Genomic DNA, 16,448 nt, shown 5'->3' on the forward strand with positions numbered 1-16,448 from the left:
GAAGAGTGCAGCTGAGTTGTGAACAAAAACAAAAACTGTAGAAATGTAGTACTTACATCTTACTAATTAAGTAATGATCCGTGGCATTTCATTTCCTGGGATGTGATTCATTTGGCGTGTAGGTTCTTGTTACGTCACCCTGTTGGCTCTAGTCTAGGGGTGTTGGGGAAGCAATGTTAAAAACAAGTCCACCTTCAGTGCTGTACGCCAGCAGCAACAGAAAAAACAGACAGAGAGAGGCGGTCCTATTTACATTATATTTATAGCAACCAAATCCAATGGAGTAATACAGAAGGGGAAATCCACAATCCGAAAACACAAGTTTGTAAATACGAAAACTAGTGCAACTCTTTAACGATCAATTCTCCCCAATGGCTCTCTCTCCCTCTTCTTGGATGCTGGCTTTTTACAATTGCACTCTGAAAATCCCGAATGGAGCAGTCCTGACAAAGGGGCAGGTCCAGCAGAGCTCTAAATGGAGATTGAGAGGAAAGCTAAACGGAGAGAGAACAGATAACAAAAGCACAGCTGCGGGCATGTAATACCCCCCAACCCACAAGAACAGGCTTGTCGCAACTTTTCAAAAATAACACTAACTCATGGACTGAGACAATGTGTCTGCCAGTACATTTTTGCTCCCTTTCTTATAACGAATATCAATATTGTAATTTTAGGCAATCAAAGACCAGCACGTAAGGCGTTGGTTCTGCATGTGAGAGAAAAAAACAATGAGATTGTAGCTTGTGTGTACTACTACTGAGAGAGAGTGGAACCTATGTAAACTTCGAAATGTGTTGCATCTTGCGCAAGGATTACTTTTTTTGGTTTCCTATTCAACTTGCAACTTTTTCACTTCTAACCAGGGCATTCTTTTCCTTCTTTGCTCCATCAAGAGCCTTAATGTATTTGTCTCAAGATTGTCAAAAACCACACAATGCCCGCTACTTTCATCTTCAGTCTTCTCAAACCTGGCCCTTTCCGACTCCAACTGAGTTAACAGCTTGCTTTTCTCTTGACGCAATAAGCTGTTTTGTGAATCCAATAAGGAGATTTTCATTCAAAGAGTAAGCAGTTCTTCTGAGACAGTCCACTGTTTTCCTACAGCAGCTGCAAGTTGAGCTTGTCCATCAGCTAGTCGAGTAGACATGTCCTTTTCCAGTTTTTTCCAGGTTGCTGACTGTCCCACACACGTGGCCTGTGGATTTTCAATTTGTCATAGAAGTGGTCTGCTTGCAGGTGTAACCCTTTGGCTTAAACTCCTGGTTTTGATTATCTGCTTCCTGAAGTCTCTGTTGGAAGTTCACTAATCCCTGACACAATTAGTCCTCCTTCCTGTTGTTCAGCCTGTTGGAGACCCAACCTCAGATCTGCAACTTTTAAACTGCTAATGCCACTTGTTGCTCCCTTGCCTCTTCCTGGGCTTGCTCCAGGGCCATGGACAGTGCTTAATTGGTTTTAATCTCATGACTCAGAGCTACTTCCTGGGCTTCACTATCTTCAGCTGTATTTACCCTATGTAGCTCTGCAAGCTCCTTATTCTACGTTGTTGCAAGAGTGCAGCTACTGCCTCTGGCTGGTAGCAGAGGCCTTAATCCTGACTGTGATGAACCCACTCACTAGGTCTGATTGTAAATGGGTCATGTGTAGCAGAACTCTTTAAAAACCCCACCTCTATTCTCTGCACTAAGACTGTGACCCACAAAACGTGTCCTCAGAAAAATCTAGTGCATCAGAGCATATAAAAGACTGTTGCACAGTATCGCTTGGCATGATCAGCAAGACCTGTTCATTTACCTTACCAGACTTAGAAACTAGCCCATGAAATATGAAAGGCATATAGCTAGGATTTGGCTTGGATTCTGGGTCAGCTGAAGCCTGAAGAACACCACTGACAGTTTTTATCAGGCCCACACCTTGAGATGGGTCAGAATGCTTCCACTGCCATTTACACCTCAGGCTCATGCAATCCACAATTAAATGACCTGACCCATGACAATAAAAACACTTAGGCTCTTTCTTAGAATGAGGTGAAGTAGGAGGCTGTTTCTCATTGTGTGCTTTGGCAACGTAGACCCCTTTCTCACTGCTCTGAGCTACTGCACAGTGAGATGCAAATATATTCTTGTGCACAAGGTTAAATTCATCCACTAACACAGCAGCTGGAGACAAGGAATGTACTTTTTATTCATTCAGGTACAGCTCAGGTAAGCAATCTTAAAATCCTCCAAATGTATCAGCTCCCGAAGAGAACCAAAGTTCGTCACCTTATTTGACATGTGCCATTTATCAAAGAGATGGCCTTTCTTCCTTGCAAACTCAATATAGGTCTGAGTTGTGATATTTTTATAAACCCTTATGAGCTGTCTGCACACCTTGGGCACCAGCTCATATGCACGCAAGCCAGCAGCTTTAACAGTTTCATAATTGTCTGTTGGACAGCGACAGAGCAGAGCATACCGCCTGTGCTTTTCCCACAGACCTCCACTGCATTAAGAGAGTCCAGACACCGTAGGCTATTGCAGTGGCGCTGCAATGCTCTCAAATGCGTTGAAGTATGAATCCACCTCACTGTCCTTCTCAGCCTCTGGCTTCAATCTGCGAACCTTCAGTCACCAGCTTAGCTTAGCTTGCAGCGCATGCTTTTTTCTCCTCTGAGGCAAGCTGCAGCCAGCAAACCTTCACTCCCTTTCTTTTCTTTTTCAATATTTTTATTATTGTTATTAATATCAACAAAATAAAATTGATACATAGATAATGGGATTACAAACATACACAATTCAACTGAACATGAAACAATATATAAGCAATGATTACAGTATAAATGGGTATTCCCAAATCATAGATGATGCAATATACAAATAAACAAGGCAAACCTAGGTATATCATAATATATAATAAAAAAAACAGAAAAAAGAAAAAAAAGAAAAAAAAAATTGCAAAAAAGCTAATCTAATAATCTAGTAACTAAAAAAGAAAAAAGGAAAAAAAAGAAAAAATGCAAAAAAGAAAAAAAAGGGCTGTTTATAATAGCTCACAAAAATACAAAACCATCAGTGTCGTCAACTCCGATCCTCTCAACATATATAGAATCAAAACTGGAAAATCAAATAGGCCTGGAACAGGGTCATATTACATCATATGAAAATATTGAATAAATGGTCTCCATATCTTTTCAAATTTAGTGGAAGTATCAAATACACCACTTCTAATTTTTTCTAAATTTAGACATAACATAGTTTGAGAAAACCAATGAAATACAGTAGGAGGATTAATTTCTTTCCAATTCAACAAAATAGATCTTCTAGCCATTAGTGTAAGGAATGCAATCATTCGACAAGCGGAAGAGGATAAATGGAGCGAGTCCATCATTGATAAACCAAAAATTGTAGTAAAAGGATGAGGTTGTAAATCAATGTTCAATACCGCAGAGATAATATCAAAAATATCTTTCCAATATTTTTCCAAAAGCAGACACGACCAGAACATATGAGTTAAAGACGCTATCTCAGACTGACATCTATCACAAATAGAATTTATATAGGAATAAAAATAAGCCAATTTATCCTTGGACATATGAGCCCTGTGCACAACTTTAAACTGTATTAGTGAATGTTTAGCACATATAGATGATGTATTAACTAATTGAAGAATTTTATCCCAATTCTCAATAGGGATAGTAAGGCTAAGTTCTCTTTCCCAATCATTTTTAGTCTTATAAAAGGGCTCTGAACATATCTTCATAATTATATTGTAAAGTTTTGATATTAGCCCTTTCTGAAAAGGACTTAGTTCAAACAAATTCTCCAAAATGCCTGAAGACACAAAATTTGGAAAAGTAGGAAGTACAGTATTTAAGAAATTCCTAATCTATAAATATCTAAAAAAAATGAAATCTAGGCAAATTATATTTATTAGATAGTTGCTCAAAAGACATAAAACAATTATCTAAAAATAAATCGGAAAATTGTAGTAATCCTTTAGTCTTCCAAGCTGAATAAGCTTGGTCTATAATAGAAGGATAAAAAAAACAATTGGATACAGTAGGAATATTTAAAACAAACTGAATCAACCCAAAAAATTTCCGAAATTGAAACCATATACATAAAGTATGTTTAACTATCGGGTTGTCAATTCGTTTCGGCAATTTAGAAAGAGCAAAAGGAAGAGAAGTCCCTAAAATAAAACCCAGTGCAAATCCTTGTACAGATTTAATTTCCAGGTTCACCCAATGAGGGCTAAAAGATATATCCCAATCCTTTAACCAACATATCAAATATCGGATATTAACTGCCCAATAATAAAATCTAAAATTAGGCAATGCCAATCCACCTTCCTTCCTTGCCTTCTGTAAATATATTTTACCTAACCTAGGATTTTTATTCTGCCATATAAATGAGGAAATTTTTGAATCAACATTAGCAAAAAAAGGATTTCTGAATAAAAATTGGTTCCACTTGAAATAAATATAAAAACTTGGGTAAAATAACCATCTTAATAGCATTAATCCAACCTATCAGAGATAAAGGTGACCACTTAGTAAACAAACAATTAATCTGATCGATTAAGGGTAAAAAATTAACTATAAATAAGTCTTTATAGCTTTTTGTGATTTTAATCCCTAAGTAAATAAAAGAGTCATTAACTAATTTAAAAGATGAATTTCCATAAATTGGAACTTGTCTGTTTAAAGGAAACAATTCACTCTTATTAAGATTTAATTTATACCCGGAAAAATCACTAAATTGAGCCAGCAATGATAAAACTGCAGGAATGGATTTCTCAGGATTAGAAATAAATAATAATAAATCATCTGCATATAATGATAATTTATGTATATCTGTCCCACGATTAATGTCAAGAATATTCTGTGATTCTCTGATAGCAATTGCCAAGGGTTCTAAAGCAATATCAAATAATGGAGTAAGAGGACAGCCTTGTCTAGTGCCCCGAAATAAATGAAAAAAGGGAGATCTTTGATTGTTAGTAAGCACTGAGGCTACTGGAGTATGATATATCAGTTTAATCCTGGAAATGAATGTTGGACTAAAATTAAGCTTCTCCAGCACATTAAATAAGTATGGTCATTCAACTCTATCAAATGCTTTCTCTAATGAAATAACACATTCTGAAGTGCTATGTGAAGGAGTATAAACAATATTCAATAGTCTCCTAATATTGAAAAAAGAATAGCGATTTTTAATAAAACCGGTTTGATCTTCCGAAATAATTTGGGGTATTACCTTCTCCAGCCTGGGTGCCAGTAACTTGGAAAAGATCTTGGAGTCTACATTCAATAAGGTTATTGGTCTATAGGATGCACAGTCAGTAGGGTCTTTATCTTTCTTCAATATTAAAGAAATGGAAGCTCTATAAAAAGATTGTGGCAAATTGCCCCATCTGATTACTTCTTCAAAAACCCTGCATAACCAAGGAGAAAGAGTAGCAGAAAAACATTTTAAAAATTCTACTGTATACCCATCTGGACCTCGTGCTTTCCCAGAATTCATAGAAGAAATAACCCCTTTAATTTCTGCATCCGTAATAGGAGTTTCTAATATTGAAAGATCATCTGATAATAATTTTGGAAAATTCAATTTCCCAAGAAAATCACACATGGTATCACGATCTTGAGGGAATTCAGAATGATATGGAGGTATAAAAATCTTGAAATGATTTATTTATCTCATTATGGTTAACTGTCAGATCCCCATTCTGCTGACGGATCTTAGTAATTTGACGTTTAGCCAAAGCATTCTTCAATTGACTAGCCTACAGTTTACCCAATTTATCACTATGTATATAAAAATCAGATCTGGTTTTCATTAATTGATTTTTAATCGAAGATGTAAGTAATAAACTATGTTCCGTTTGAAGTTCAACCCTTTGTTTGTAAAGCTCCTTACTAGGAGTGATCGAATATTTCTTGTCAATCTCTTTAATTTTATCAACCAATAGAAGAGTTTCCTTCTTAATGTGTTTTCTCAGACCAACAGAGTAAGAGATAATCTGTCCACGTATATATGCTTTAAAAGTGTTCTGCAAAAAATATCATCCGTGGAATTAATTGAAAAGAAGAAATCGATTTGTTCATTTATAAATTTAATAAAGTCCGGATCTTGCAGTAAGGTAGAATCAAATCGTCTTTGTCTAGCATTAGAAGCTGTATCCGTAAATTTAATAGAAAGTTTTAATGGAGCATGGTCAGAGATGGCTATAATATCATAATTACAACCAATTACTGATGGAATAAAACAAGAGTCAATAAAAAAAATAGTCAATTCTCGAGTAGGAATGATAAACATGGGAGAAAAAATAAAACTCTTTGTCCTTAGAATGCCAAAATCTCCAAATATCAAAAATTCCATTATCAGTCAAAAAAGAGTTAATTCAAGTGGCCGACTTATTGGGTAAAGTCTGAGTAGATATAGATTTGTCCATCAAAGGGTTTAAACAACATTTAAAGTCACCACCCATTATTAACTTATATTCATTTAGATTAGGTAGAGAAGTAAATAAGGACTTAGAAAAATCAGGACAATCCACATTTGGAGCATAAACATTAACCATAGCAACCTTTTTGTTAAAAAAGTAAGCCACTAATTAACAAAAATCTACCATTCGGATCCGAAAAGATATCATGTTGGACAAATGCAATAGAGGAGTCAATAAAAATTGAAACTCCCTTTACTTTGGCATTCGAATTCGATTGACCCCTCGAAAACCAAAAAAAGCAATAATTGTCCTCTTACCCCACATGAGTTTCTTGTACAAAAATAATAATGAGCATTAAGTCTTTGGAATACTTTGAAAATCTTTTTCCGTTTAATTGGATGGTTTAAACCATTAGTATTCCAAGAGACAAAATTAATGGTCTGAGCCATATTTCTAAAATCAACCCTTTGCTATATAAAGGGTTAACCAAATTATAAACTCATGCACCCGGAAGAGAAACAAAAACGAGGAGCAGACCCGGAAGTGACGACATCGCGGACATATTTGTAGTTCAAAATCAGCCCAAATGAGAAAACTGAAAAAAACTGGTAAAAGAAACATAAAATTTAGAAAAAGACCTCCCACCCCCCCCCCCCCCCATCCAAGAGGAAAAATGAAACTAAATCTACCCCCATATCAGCAGAAGACAACTCCTTATATAAAGGATATTAAAAAAATCCACCCAAACTCTAAAGAAATTATAATCACTATACTAAAACCAAACTTCTTAATATAATTGGTAGTAAAAAAAACAAAAAGAATATAATCACTAGTAACTTATAAATCGGGTTAAAACCCAAACAAACCAAAAAAAAATTTAAACTGTGATAAGAGATGCATTATAGGAAGAAAACGAGAGAAAAAAATGGCGAAATCATAAAAAAAAGCTAAAAATATTTTAGAGCAAAAACCGCCATTTTAATTTTTAAAAATTCACCTTCGAAGGATTAATAATAATAGCCAAAGATAAAGTACAGTGGTTGAAGTAAGTAAAATAAAAAGATTAGTATGTTGAAAAAAAACTTTAACTAGAGTATAAAATATAGAGTCAACCTACACCAATAGCCAGAAACAAAATCTGGTTTTGGAAATAAAAACCATCTTGCGCGATCAAAATCACTCATTTATTAGAGATGAGTGTCCGTAGCAGTAGGGAAGTCCTCCTTCAGAAAGCTTCTCGCTTCAGATGTAGGAAGGAAAATCCGACATGGAGCATTCAGAGGCGAGATTCTAAGCTTCACAGGGTATAAAAGCGCAGGTTTTAGATTTTTCTCATAACATTCAGACATCAGAGGTTTAAAAAGAAGCCTTGCCTTCGTTACTTCTGGACTAAAATCTTCTACTAACCGAAAATTGTGATCTTGAAATTTGACCATCCCTACACACCGAGCCACACGAATAAGTTGCTCTTTAACATGTACATAATGAAATCGGACAATTACAACCGGTGGTTTAGCTGAAGCACTCGGTGATCAACGCATAATTCTGTGACCCCGATCGAGTAGCGGAGGACTGTCTGGGAATACAGAAGGGAACGCATCCTTTAAAAGTTGAGCAAAGAACTTCATGGGGTCCTCTTGTTCAACACCTTCTGGGAGACCAAGTATGCGTAGGTTCTGTCTTCTGGACTGATTCTCAAAGTCGACACTCTTGGCTTTAAGTGTTTACGCCTTTTAATCATCGAAAGTAAGTTTTGCTGCAGTTTTTCAATTATCAAGTCTCGCTTTCGGGCATCCTCTTGCAGAGTTGCGATTAGAACTTGCTGCTGGTTAACTACTGAATCCGTCTTATCCATATAATCTTGAAAAGCCTTTATATCTTGTTTAAAAATTTGTCGTTGTTCTTCAAATTTTTTATTTAAAACCTCCAATAACATTTCATAAATCAATTCAGTGTGCTTAGGATCGGTCTGTTTTTTCTTTCCATTACCGTTAGAATTCTTCCCAGATTCTCGCCCTTTAGATCTAAGAGCCATTTCTGTATTCATTTCTTCAAAAATTCACAATATACTCTTAAAGATAAGTCCAAGAAAATAGCAAGAATCTTTTGGTGTAGGTACAAATAAGTTAAATAAGGGTGATCATAGGTGAAAAAAAGTACCGTAGATTCCGGACTACAGAGCGCACCTGATTAAAAGCCGCACGCTCTAATTTTAGAAAGAAAATCAATTTTGTACTTGTACAAGCCGCACCGGATTTTAAGCCACAGGTGTCCCACGTTGTAATATGAGATATTTACACAGAAAGATATTACACGTGAGGATTTTTTAACTTTTAATTAAATCCGTATGGTAACATAAACAAATATATATTGCAAATGCTTTTTTTCGAACAGTGCCTGTAACACAGCTACTTTTAAATATACATACGTATCGGTAACACACAAATTACTTTGCGTATACTTTTTTACTGAACAGTGCACGAACAACATTCCAATATCTCCTAACGACTGGTAAAAAATATATATATACTGCAGCCTACCAGGAAAAGTTATTGATCGCCTTCTTCATCTTCCTCCTGCGCACTAAAACCATCAAAGTCCTCTTCTTCAGTGTCCGAATTGAATAAAACCTCAGGATCTCATCACTCACTTCAGTCTCTTCGTTGTCGCTCTCACTTGAGCGCACGCGGTCCTCTTCATCACGCAGCAGTCCAGCCTTTCGAAACCCGTTGGTGATGGTGGATGTTGTGACACGGCTCCACGCATTTAGGATCCACTGGCAGACTTGAGTTAAAGATGCTCTTCGCATGCGTCCTGTTTTGGTAAAGGATTTCTCGCCGCTCGTCATCCAAGCCTCCCACTCAACGCGCAGCACCACTTTAAATGCCCGGTTCACGCTGATGTCCAGTGGCTGCAAATACTTCGTGGTGCCCCCAGGAATCACAGCTGGAATTGAGTTTGTACTCTTGATGGCAGCTTTCACTGAACTTTCATTGTCAGCCGCTTAAAAAATCACCATCAGTGGAAGCTTTAGTCCGGGTGCTGTGTAGCTCAGAACACAAGTAAAATGCGTTCTCTCATGGCCACTTGTTTTCAGTGTGATGGACGAGTCACCTTTTTTATTAACAGTCTGAGTGAGAGGCAGGTCAAACGTCAAAGGTACTATATCCATATTTATGATATCATCTGGCCCGATGGAATTCTCCGCTATCTTTGTTTGAGTGAATGTGCGGAAGTTAGCAAGCTTTTCCTCGTGGTCGGGAGGGAGCTGCTGACACAGAGACGTGCATACCCTGACGGACAGGCCTTTTCGTCTCATAAATCTAAAACACCACGATGGCCCACCTCTAAAATCTTCGATTTTCATTTTGGTGGCGATTGCTTTAGCCTTCAGTCTGATCTGCACGGTGGAAACACCGCGGCTGCCTGCTCTCTGTTTGTTAACCCAGTCTTCAAGAAAGTTTTCAAGTTCGGGCCATCTGCTATGATTACCTCTGAAAGCTTTTGTCGTCTTTTTGCATCGACTCAATTCTTCACGCCGGCGTCTCCACCGTCTCAACATCGATTCATTTATGCCAAGATTATGTGCAGCAGCTCGATTTCCTTTTTCAACCGCCAGATTGATCGCCTTTAACTTAAAAGCTGCATCATATGCTTTTCTTCGAGTGTTTTCCATGTTGATGAGGGTGAGTACAAATGACTGATTTACAATAATTTAATTGTGAAAGTGCACTTGATTTACCGTACAATTTCATTGGACCTCTGTGAACTACTCATCAATTTTATTGGTCTGTTACGAGGCAAAATGTTTTTGGCGGCATGAAAAAAAAACATGCATTAGCCGCACCGTAGTATAGGCCGCAGTGTTCAAAGCGTGGGAAAAAAAGTAGCAGCTTATAGTCCGGAATTTACGGTAAAGGTTATGGAGCGAATCTGAAACAGTACTCACTCCATGAACGTCTCCTGCTGACCTGTACACTCCCAGACACAGTGGACACATAAGGTGGCAATGTGACTTTGGCCCCAGCCTCAGCCTCCACCTGCTCTACCTCTTGCCCCTCAGACTTCTCAGCTGTGGGTACCTTTTCCCCTATCAAGCGCCTGTAGATCAAGCAGGAAAACACCACACTCCTTCAGACTTTCAAGCATAGCATGTTTAATGACCATTTTCAGGGCTTGTTTCACCACAGGAATACTAAAGTGCTCTGCCAGGGCCAGCAAGTCTTCCTTATGGCACTTGTCTATTTGCTGTATTGTAGGATCACTTGAAAACGCGTGCACACTAAACTGGTCCATATCCACACTGAGAGATTTTCACCCAAACAGTATTGAGTTGAAACACAATGAGTGACACCAGCCAAATCAGTCAGCGTGGTTTAAGGGCAAAAAACAAAGTACACTGCAGATGCTGTGGTCAAATAAACACGTACAAACAAGCTGGATGAATTCAGCAGGTCGGGCAGCATCCGTTGAAAGGAGCAGTCAATGTTTCAGGCCAAGACCCTTCGTCAGGACTAAAGAAGGAGGGGGCAGAGGCCCTATAAAGAAGGTGGGGGGAGGGTGGAATGTGTTAGGTGAAAAACCAATCAGAGGAAAGATCAAGGGGTGGGGGAGGGGATAGGCAGGAGAGGTGAAGAAGGAATCTAAGGGGAAAGCACTGTGGGTAGTAGAAGGAGGCAGAATCATGAGAGAGGTGATTGGCAGCTAGAAGAGGAGACAGAGTTAAAGTGGGATGGGGGAAGGGAGAGGGAGGGAATTACCGGAAGTTGGAGAATTCAATGTTCATACCAAGGGGCTGGAGACTACCCAGACGGTATATGAGGTGCAACCTGAGTTTGGCCTCATCATGGCAGTAGAGGAAGCCATGTATGGACATATCCGAATGGGAATGTGAAGCAGAGTTGAAGTGGGTGGCAACCGGGAGATCCTGTCTGTTGTGGTGGATGGAGCAGAGGTGCTCAACGAAGTGGTCCCCCAATCTACGTTGGGTCTCGCCGGTGTAGAGGACGCTGCACTGGGAGCACTGGATGCAATAGATTACCCCAACAGACTCATAAGTGAAGTATTACCTCACCTGGAAGGACTGTTTAAGAGCACTGTCCAGTCCCTGTCTACCTAACCAACTCTCTAAACTATCTAAACCCTAGCTGCTCTTCAAGGGCTTGCTGGACTTGGGGCGGCTTTAAACGCTCAACTCTGAGATAAGATGTCCAACAGTGTACCCCCACTGGGGATTAAATCTCCACCCAGGATTACTCTCCAAAACAAAAGATAGAAAATAGCAAACTAGTGTTCCAATGGAAGGAGTGAACACACTAACTTAACATGAGAATACTCAATAACAAGGTGATCAATCATTTAAGAAAGTAAACAACTCATCCTTTACAAAAGGAACTGACTCCAACAGGATGTATCCCAGATGAGTTTATGTTATGTCCCCCCTGTTGGCTCTATTCTAGGGGTGTTGGGGAAGCATCATACAAACAAGTCCTCCCTCAGTGCCGTGTGCCAGCTACATGGGAAAATGACATGGCAGACACAGGAGGCCCTATTTGCAATATGTTTACAGTATTTACAGCAGTGATCCAAGGATATCAAATCCAGGGGAGTAATCCAAGAGCCAAAATCCACAATACGAGAACACAGGTCAGAACATGAAAACTACAAATTTGTAAAAACAAGAATTAGCACAATTCTTTAATAGTCAACTCTCCCTTTCCCCAGATGCTGGCCTTCTTAAATTGCACTCTCCAAGTCCCGATTGGAATAATTCTGACAAAGCGGTAGGTCTGGCAGTACTCTAAATGGAGATTGAGAGGGGCCCAGCACAGCTGAAACAAGGAAAGCTGGGCAGAGAGAGAACAAATAACGAAAAGATGGACGTGACATGTAACAGTCTGTTGTGCAAAAGGTGTTTTGCATAGGCTGGCACAAACCCCAGGAAGAGCCAAAAGAGAGCTAGGAGTCCTGAAGGTGGGCTGATGAAGCAGCTGAACTTTGGGAATACATTAAAAAATAACTGGTCAAGGTTACTGAAGGTATGGCTATAAGATATGTTAGTAAACAATAAGGGTGAAGAGATTGACCTGGAGCAGATCTGACAAAAACCAAATTGAGATTGATCCAAGTAGAAAAGCTCTTTGGGCTTGATTAAACATAGCATACAGGAGGACACTATTTTAACTTCCAAATGCATAACATTGGGGAAACCATTTTTGGTCATCAATAAAAATGGAAATTATATTCCAAAACTTGTCATTTTGCTTTACCTGGGTAATAGCATATATTTACAAGGCTGCGTAGATAGATAGAGCGAATGTGATAATGATTTTTTTTAATATATTAATGGATGAGATTAGTTACAAATATATTTAATTTTACAGGAAAATATGCAAATACCAGTGATATGATTCTTAATGCACTGGACTTCACTGTGTAATGCAGTCATTTTTCTACTTGTTGGTTTTTGAAGAGAGATTTTAAAAAACTTTTTCAGAATTGCACAGTATGAAGTACATATTTGATGAAGTACAGGCAATAAATTGCCCTAAAAATAAGCTTTCGAAGTTTCTGTTCCTCCATTTCTTGAGAAAATGTTAATTGGAGAATCCGCTAGTGGGGGGGGGGGGGGGGGGGAGAGAACAAAAAGACAGACTAAACCAAAGGTAGTGTGGTAGTGAGTGTGTATCACTTTGGGACAGAAACACAGGAATAATCAGATTCAGACTTACTTGTTTTTTTCTCAAATAGTTCATAAAAATAATTGTCAGGAAATATCAAAAATGTTTGTTAAACAAAAAATGTAGAAATATTCATTAAAGATGTGCTTACTTTGGAGAAAAAATGTATATTATTTTCTATGGTAATCATGTTGCAGATGCATTTTAAAATTGCTTGCATATTTTGTGTTCTGCTCTTTGTCCCATGTTTAATAGGAAACACATTTTTCAGTTTTAATTTTCATTTTACTCCTTTTAAAGAAGTGAGTTTTTATGTCCATTGGCCTATATCCCTACAAGTTATCTCTTGTTACTTTGGAAAGTAGAAAATATAACAAAACGTACTATCCAAGAACAGTATAGTACTGTACTATAGAACAAGCAGAAACCAAAAGGACAGTTTGCTGTGTGTACCAGCTACAAGGTAAAAAAGTTTTCCAAGTTGTTAAACATTGGCCGCAATAGAGCCATTATATGCAATGATTAAAGTGCTGCAGGTTATTTTCATATGTTAGGCTCTGTATGCTTTTGGTTAAATATCATAAGAGGTACATTTGGCTTTGCTTACAGTTTCTTAAAAAGAATTGTGTCAGCCCTCTCTTATTTCTTTGTTAGTAACTTATCGGCTTGGGAAGTACTATTTGGAATAGGTATTTGTTTATACCCTTGCATTTTATTGCAGTGTGTTCAGCCTCAATGCAAGAACAGTTTGGCACAAAACTATTAAATTTCAGTCATATTTTTCTCTTTGAAATTCAAGGAACGTTTGATGTTGGGAAAATGAAAGCTCCAGACAGCTTTTAGGTCAACGGCTTGTAACAGTTGTACTACTTGGAATGATTTTTTATTTACAAGTCCGTTGAGAATTCAACTAGTTCCTACCATGTGATGACAACCAGAAATCTTGTTATTTTGGCATGCATTTTAGGGCTTTTTAGTTGATTGGTGTCATTCTGCACAAATTTTTAATGTACTTTAGGAAAATGTCTACACCAGAGATTTGGACAAAACATTTTCCAGCATTAGGTGTAATAATTTCTGAGGTCACATGCTTCAGATATTAGGACCAAACCTCTACTCCACCTCTTCTCTCATCATCACCATTGGAGAGTCTCAGAAGTTCCCAACCTACTACCCTGTGTCAAAGTACAGCAATACAGCTCTGTCTGCTGTGCCAAACCTCAGTGACTCCAGGCAAGGCCATTAAATCTGTATGGACAGGAAGGTGATAAGTTGTGAGGAAAGGGAAGTGTGGAGGGTGAGGGGGCATAGAAAATTTTTTATGCAAGGGCAGTCAAAAGAGAGATTAAGGAAGTGTGGAATGGTCAAACTAGGCTTTGACCTTGATCTGAGATGTCATTTCCCCACTCAGATACTGCCTGACCTGCTGAGTTCCAGCAACTGCCATCTCTTGTGTCTCTTTTAGACGAAGACTTGTTTGCCCAAAGTACAGTCGGCCCTCCTTATCCGCGGATTCTGCATGCGCGAATTCAACCAAACGCGAAAACCCGGAAGTGCTCTTCCAGCACTTGTTGTTCGAGCATGTACAGACTTGCTTTTCTTGTCATTATTCCCTAAACAATGCAGTATAACAACCATTTTACATAGCATTTACATTGAATTAAGTATTATAGGTAATCTAGAGATGATTTAAAGTATACGGGAGGATGTGTGTGGATTATTGTGCATTGGGATTGAAAAAAATCGGAAGTTCTCTTACTAAGTAAGTTGGAACAGGTACATCCGGTATTATTTAGCATCAGTTAGTCAAACATTTGTCTTAGTATATAGTATATGTTTTACCTTTCTATGCATATAAAACACTTAAGAACGTATGTTTCAGTGCAGGGCTCGGGAACAGAATTTTCCGAGTTTGACCCAGTGACAGACCACTTCTGAGCGCACTCTCTGCTGTGCCTGGTTGATGTGGAGGATCAAAAACTCAAAACCCAAAAACCCAATAATTAAACCACTGTGTTGCTTAGTTATAATTGTATCTTTCATCAGGACAGAGCCTTTCTCACTTTATCCTTTAAATTGTTCCGATCATTGACTGACGTAGCCTAACGCTTTTACAGTGACCGATGGCGTTTCACCTTTTACCAATCGCTTTATTATTTCCACTTTATTTTCAATCGTGATCGTGATTATTTTTGTGAACAGAAACACTGCACATTCAGAGCTCCGGTGCCAGGTCCTAATGTTCACTGCACTGAGACAGGTTAAATAAGGTCTGGGGTTCCGCTGGATCCTAAGGTTCAGTGCATTAAGACAGGTTGAATAAGGGACTTGAGCATCCGCGAATCTTGGTATCCGCGAGGGGTCCCGGAACCAATTCCCCGTGGATAAGGAGGGCCGACTGTATAGCAGAACGAAATACTTCTATAAGAAGCTTTAGAAGCTTCTCCTACCCCTGGTGTCTTGAACAGAATAGCCTACAAAGAAGAGTGGATACAGCCCAGTCCATCCCAGTTAAAGCCCTTCCGACCATTGCACACATCTACAAAAAGTTATGTTGAAGGAAAGCAGCATCGATCATCAAGGATCCCCATGCTCCCTTCTTGCTGTTGCCATTGTGCAAGAACTACAGGAGCCTTATTTCTCACATCACCAGGTTCAAAAACAGTTATTAATTGTCAACCACCAACCAGGCTCCTGTGCCAGAGTAGATAACCTCACTCACACAAACACTGATTCCACAATCTATGGACTTACTTTCAGGGACTCTGGAACTCGTGTTCTCAATATCTATCTGTCTATTTTATTTTGTATTTGTAGTTTGTTGTCTTCTGCACGTTGGTTGTTTGTCCATTTTTATGTTGTAGTGTTTCATTGATTCGATTATGTTTCTTAGTCTTTACTGTGAAAGCATACAAGAAAATTGATCTTGGGGTAGTATATGGTGACAATATACTTTGATAATAAATTTTCTTTGAACTTTCCTTTCCCCTCACTTTTTGATTTCTGAAATATCAATAATGCAACTTCACCAGCAGATTCCTGAGTTGATAAAGAACCCATGAACACTGCCTCACTATTTTTGCTCTCTTTTTGCACTACTTATTTTATTTAATTTTTAATATCTATTGATTGTAATTTATAGTTTTTATTATGTATTGCTGCTGTAAAACAAATTTCATAACATGCCAGTGAAATTAATCCTAATTTTCATTCTGAATAGAAATGTTAATATCCAAACCTATTTTCATTTTAACATTATTAATGTTTGAGAAATCAAATATTCTAATGCAATTACAGAAGTATATTGTAAAAGGTTCTAAATGAATATCAGAGAAT

At 38.2% G+C, this 16,448-nt stretch overlaps 1 protein-coding gene across 2 annotated transcripts in view; it reads left to right on the plus strand.

Annotated features, from left to right (window-relative positions):
• Positions 1-16,448, plus strand: part of sppl3 (signal peptide peptidase 3) — a 190,369-nt gene that overhangs the window by 104,431 nt on the left and 69,490 nt on the right. The window lies entirely within an intron of this gene.

The sequence above is a fragment of the Hypanus sabinus genome, chromosome 13, assembly GCF_030144855.1.
Source record: "Hypanus sabinus isolate sHypSab1 chromosome 13, sHypSab1.hap1, whole genome shotgun sequence".
Lineage (NCBI taxonomy): Eukaryota > Metazoa > Chordata > Chondrichthyes > Myliobatiformes > Dasyatidae > Hypanus > Hypanus sabinus.